The 5,818-nt window shown below is 50.5% G+C and overlaps 1 long non-coding RNA gene across 1 annotated transcript in view; it reads left to right on the forward strand.

Moving 5' to 3' along the window:
- Positions 1-1,567: 1,567 nt before the first annotated feature.
- LOC141371194 (uncharacterized) overlaps positions 1,568-5,818 on the forward strand; it is an 18,040-nt gene continuing 13,789 nt past the window's right edge. The window contains exons 1-2 of the long non-coding RNA XR_012375955.1: positions 1,568-1,655; positions 2,415-2,523. This is a non-coding gene — a long non-coding RNA (uncharacterized lncRNA). The remainder of the gene's footprint in view (positions 1,656-2,414; positions 2,524-5,818) is intronic.

The following is a 5,818-nucleotide window of genomic DNA, read 5'->3' on the forward strand; positions in this document are numbered from 1 at the left end:
AGTTAAGTATTTTGTAGTGAGCTTTTAATAATAAGAGAACATCTTATGTATTTATCCACATACTTAGCATTTCTGGCACTGTTCCTTCTGTGTAAAGCTGTCTTTCCAGTTGTGATCATTTTCCTTGTGCTCAGACTATGTTTAACTTGTCTTGTAGTACGTGTCAGCTGGTGATGAAATATTTCAGCTTTTGTATATCATAAGAATTTTTAAATTCGCTTTAATTTTTGAATGCTATGTTTGCTGGGTCCAAAATTTCAGGGTGACAGAATTTCTCTTGGCACTCTGTACCTCCCCACTGTTTTCTCACTAGATTGATTTTCCATGAGAAATCTGCTGTTGTGCTAATGGTTGGTCTCCTGTCGCAATGTGTCTTTTCCTCTCCTCTGGGGGCCTTTACGATTTTCTGTGTATCACTGGGTTTGAGCAGTGTGATTATCATATGCCTTGGTGTCATTTCTGCCACACTTCTTGTACCTGGGATTTACGGAGTTTCTTCAGTCTATGAGTTTATAGTTTCGCTCAGATTTTGGAAAAGTTTTAGGCATTATATTTTCTTTCTTTCTTTCTTTTTTTTTTTTTTTTTAAAGATTTCATTTATTTGACAGAGAGACACAGCAAGAGAGGGAACACAAGCAGGGGGAGTGGGAGAGGGAGAAGCAGGCCTCCCACGGAGCAGGGAGCCCGATGTGGGGCTTGATCCCAGGACCCCGGGACCATGACCCGAGCCGAAGGCAGACGCCCAACGACTGAGCCACCCAGGTGCCCCGAGGCATTATATTTTCATGATTCCCCTACCTTCTTTACAGAGACCTCAATTACACATGTGTTAGGCTGCTTGAACTTTCCCACAGCTCGCTGATGCTCTGTTGATCTGTGTGTTTCCTTAGGTGGTCCCTTCTTTCTGTGCTTTATTTTGGGCAGTTTGTACTGTGATGTGCGCATATACTGCATGCATGTGCTCATCAGCGCTCGGCTAATGTTTCAGAGGGCCCTTGTGCACATCTTAGGGGTTCCATGCAGCCCTGTTTTGTGGTGCTCTGATGAGTGAACTCTTGCTGCCCTGTTCTGCCTGGACGCCTAGCACCTTCTCCTCAGCCCCAGGTGGTACACTGGTCCCCTTCCTTCTCTGCATTCTGGGACCTTCCTTGATGCAGGAATCTGGGGCAGTCATGGAGCTCACCCCACTGGTTTTCTGCCTCTGAGGAACTAGATAGATTGGTTTGCCTGTTCATGAACATCATGTAAATAGTCATCACTGTGTGCTTTTGTGTCGGAGTTCTTTTGCTCAGCACAATAACGCCTTAGGTGCTCATCCATGATTAGTAGTGTGTAACGGTAGCAAGCTCTTGTGTGTACCTGAACAGTGTTCTGTCATAGGAATATATCACAGTTTGTTTATCCAGTCTCCTTTTAGTGGACATTTGGGTTATTTCCTGATTGGGACATTTTTAAATAAGGCGGCTCTGCCCATTCTTGCACAAGACTCTTGTGGGCATATGCATTTACTTCGGTTGGGTGTCTCCAGGAGTGGAATTGCTGAGTCACAGGATTGGTGTAGCTCTAAAAACCTGTGTAAGAAACTATAGTTGTACCATTTGTTTCCCATTCTGGCTAACGTTTAATCTTCCAGGGAGTTGTGGCTGCCTCTGGTGGTAAGTACGGGCCTCGGTGGATCCAGGCGCTGGGAGGATACACTGCTGAATATCACCAATGGGGTAGAACGATGGTGTTTGGTTTCTAAGGCAAATTGAATTTTTGTGAGATGATTGGATACAGCCGTGAACCTTGACCCTGTAAACCGGGTAGATGAGTGGTTCAGGTATTCCTAGTACCGTGTGTGTCGTGGATTCAGTGCTGTGCCGGGTTTAGGGAGGAACCGCATATCTTAACATACTGGTCTTCCATGACTGCTTCTCGGTCCGCAGAAGTGCACATTCACTTGGAAAGGCCCAGGGGCCAGGAGAATCCGTCACCCAGCTTCCTCTGAACACGGTTGTGCTGTTTGTTGAGCATTGCTTCCAGAGGAAGCATTAAGATTCTGGGATTGCCTATGGATTACTTCGTCGTGGATGTCGGTGGAAGCTAATACAGGATCACATTATCAGTGTTGATTAGTGCCGCGCTCCTGACGCTCTTCACCCATTTATAAGGGGATTTGCAAGCCAGGGGGGCAAGGGGGTGTGAGCTTCCCTCTGGGGCTCTGGCATCGAGAATGCTGACGGGGTATCTGAGGCTCCCCTGGGGAATCCCAGTGTTGGCTGGATGGCTTCTTGTTCTTCTCTGTTGAACGGGTAAAGTTCCTTTTTAGCTCTTCCCAAACTCTGTTAGACGCCTTATTTCCTGAAAGAGAAAAGAAAAGGCAAACAAACTATGAATCGTGGAGCTGACAGTTTCTCCCTTCGCTTTTTCAGCCAGAAGAATTAACGAGTCTGCACGGTTTTAAGAACAAAGCCTTTAAGAAACCCAAGGTCTGTGGGGTTTGCAAGCAGATTATTGACAGCCAAGGGATTTCATGCCGAGGTGAGTGCACGTTTATCATTCCCTTGCTAATGAAAACGAAACATAGCAAACAAACAAACCAAAACCCAAATGAGAAGCTTCTTTCAGGAGTTGGGAGTTTCCAAAAGTTAAATCGTGGAATTCCCCTTCCGAGCTGGTGTTTACCCCCCGCCCTTCTTGGGGCAGGGACCGACTGTATTTACTCAGATTCATGCTCAGGAGGAAACTTTTCCAGAAGGAGTAGAGCTGCTGATGTGGGCGAGGGGACAGCAGTGAGCGACTGTGACTTGCCTCTTCCGTCCATGCTGGGGGGGGTCCGTGACTTGGGTTATTCAGTCTTGTGCTCTGACCTCTTAGTGAGTGTACAATGGAATGTTCTGCACCTCAGGGTCAGGGCTCTCCTGGCGGGCCCTTCAGCCTGGAGTCAGGGCTCTGATGCTCAAGCCCCAGGCAGTCCGTGGGTTTGCGTGTTAATAAATCCGGAGAGTGGGCCTGTGAGAACAACACTGCTCGTTTCCCTTGAGCCCTAGAATCCTGGCTGGGGGCTGGGGGTCCACGTCACAGAGCACAGGCAGGTTGGGGGACTGGGCCCTGGAGGAGGCACAGGGTGGCCCTGTGGTGTCGCCAGTGGGCTTCTGTGGTGTTGGGACTGCCTCTTGGCTCCCCTTTTTCCCCGAGGACCCCTGTACTCAGTCCCTGTGGGCTGCTTTGGGGTGGGGCTGTGGGGGAGGAGGGTCAGACTTCAGCGGGGTGAGGGGGGACCCGGGCCTCTAAGGTTTCTCTTGCAGGGAAAGGGCCTGAGAGTGGGTGGGCTGGTGTGGCTGCTCCACCTAAGGGACCTGTGTCATTTTTGCTGACGGTGCTCCCAGGGCCATGAGCATGCCACCATCTCGGTCATTCCTTTCCTGCTGCGGCCGCAGGGGGCCTGCCGGCGGGGTCCTCCCCTACCTGAGCCCCCAGTGTCTCTGTGTCCTTTTCTGGACGTGTGGGCCCCCTCCCTTCTCCCTGGAGGCAGCCTGTGTGACAGCCTGGGGGTGCTCCCTGCCACCTGGCCCCCACGAGCTGCTGCGCGGGCTGGAGAGGTCTTGCATTGCACGACTCAGTGCTCTTGTCTTAAGGGATCACTCTGATGGCTCCAAACACGACTGTACGATGGGCACCCTGGTGACATTGTCAGGCGAACAAGGCCTGTGGAAGGACCAGTCTCACTGGGATCAAAATGTGAGACTTGGGGTGTCTCCCCTGCCCCACAGACACACCTGCAGACGTGTGGGGGCAGGATGTGGGCATGCTGCTCCCGGAACTGGAGTCAGGAGCCCGGCAGGGTCACCGCGGGTGTAGACGGGGCCCGGCAGGGTCGCTGTGGGTGACTGTGATTGGCTGCTCAGAGGAAACTGTGGCCCTTCCATGGTTCTGTTGCCTGCCCCTGACAAAATGTAGTTAATCTCTATGGTCTGTTCCTTTTGTCAGTAAACCGTAGAGACCATGAAAAGGGACCATGAGTAGTTTTGTCTCCTGTGACTTATACATGTCACATGCATCTGCGTGTTGAGCCCCTGTACGTGCCGCCTGGAGACAATGAGGCACGCCCGTTACAGACATCATCTAAGCGGTCATGCACGCCAGCTTCGTGAGTTTGTGGTGGAAGGGCCGTTTCCTAGGCTCATTGCTGGAGAAGCAGTAGGTGTGTTGGAGCTGAGCGTGGACGGTGGAGCCAGGCTCCTGGGGTTCCCGTTCTCCCTCTCTTTGCTTGAATTTTCCTTTAGAGTTACTGTGAATAACTGATTAAGTACACGTGGAACACACAGAACGTTGACTGGCTCAAGAGAGTGTGCAGGAGTGTTAGTGATGGTGGTGATGGTGATGAAGATGATGGTGGTGGTGGTGATGGTCATGATGATGATGGTGATGATGGTGGTAATGAAGATGGTGGTGGTGGTGATGGTGGTGATGATGATGGTAACATTGGTGATGGCATTGGTGGTAATGATGATTGTTAACAATGATGGTGATGGTGGTGATGATGCTGATTATGGTGGTGATGGTGATATGATGGTGACGTTGGTGATGACGGTGTGATGTTGATGGTGTTGGTGATGATGATGATGATGGTGATGATGATGATGGTGGCGATGGTGACATTGGTAATGAGGAAGAAGGTGGTGATGATGCTGGTGATGATGACGGTGGTGACATTGGTGATGGTGGTGGTGATAATGCTGATTGTAACGATGATGGTGGTGATGGTGGTGGTGACGTAGAGGACGACAGTGATGAAGATGATGATGAAGTTGTTGATGGTGATGAGGAAGAAGATGCCGCAGCGATGGTGACGTTGGTGATAATGCTGGTTGTGGTGGTGCTGACAGTGATATGACGATGGTGCTGCTGGTGGTGATGGTGACGGTAGAGAAAGGTAGGGGTGTATTCTGTGACTCAGGCTCCTATTTTTGCTCTTCCTGTTCTGGCTCATTCTTGACCTTCAAGTCCTTTACTTTCACATTTATCCCCCTGTTTTACCTCATATCTCATATATGGCGAGATTAGAAAAAAAAGCTTCATTTTTACAAAGCTGTGATGCCTGACATAGAGTCTTTCTTAATCCTTATTCTGGAACCTTACAGGGAAAGGCAGAGGTGGCAGTGAGCGTGGGTGATGGGGCTCAGTGTGTGGTTGTGGCTCACATCATGCCACCCAGAACCGTGCTGATGGCACCCCCGCTCGGTGCCCTCGCCGCCGGTTAGGGCATTGTGGTAACCTGTTCCACCGGGTTCCCTCGGGTGGTTTAAAATGGTTCAGTTTTCACTGATGATGCTTTTGTGAACCCAGCCTGGTCATATCTTAGATAAGGCAGTGGAAGACTAGGGTGCAGGTGATGCTGGTGTTCTGGTTTTGAGCGGGTGTTGAGAGGTATGAGTTCGGGGGGTTTAGCCTCCAGAGGGAGATGGTCTGGGAGGGTGCGGGGTCAGACCAAGCAGAAGGGATCCCGTTGGAAAGGCTTTGCCTGGATCTTATCAAGGAATCGGAGAGAACAGACTGGGATGGAAAAGTGACAGAGCATGAAGGAATGCCGCAAAGAGGGACCCGCTTGGGAGGAACCTGAGGAGGTGAGGGTTGAGAAAGGAAGCAACAGGGAGAGGGAAATGGAATGAGGGAGTTGTGTAAGGGAGATTGGATGATGACTTTTCCTCTTCAGTAAGCAAAATGTGTGTTAAGCACCTGCTAGAATGAGAAGATGAGAAAGCTGTGCCTGTGTATGAGGAGCTCATGGTCTGAGGGGGGAGTCCCGTCGGTGAGGGGCTCACGGTCTGAGGGG

Source organism: Callorhinus ursinus, unplaced genomic scaffold, assembly GCF_003265705.2.
Source record: "Callorhinus ursinus isolate GAN/ISIS: 27379988/994484 unplaced genomic scaffold, GSC_fseal_2.0 scaffold60, whole genome shotgun sequence".
Lineage (NCBI taxonomy): Eukaryota > Metazoa > Chordata > Mammalia > Carnivora > Otariidae > Callorhinus > Callorhinus ursinus.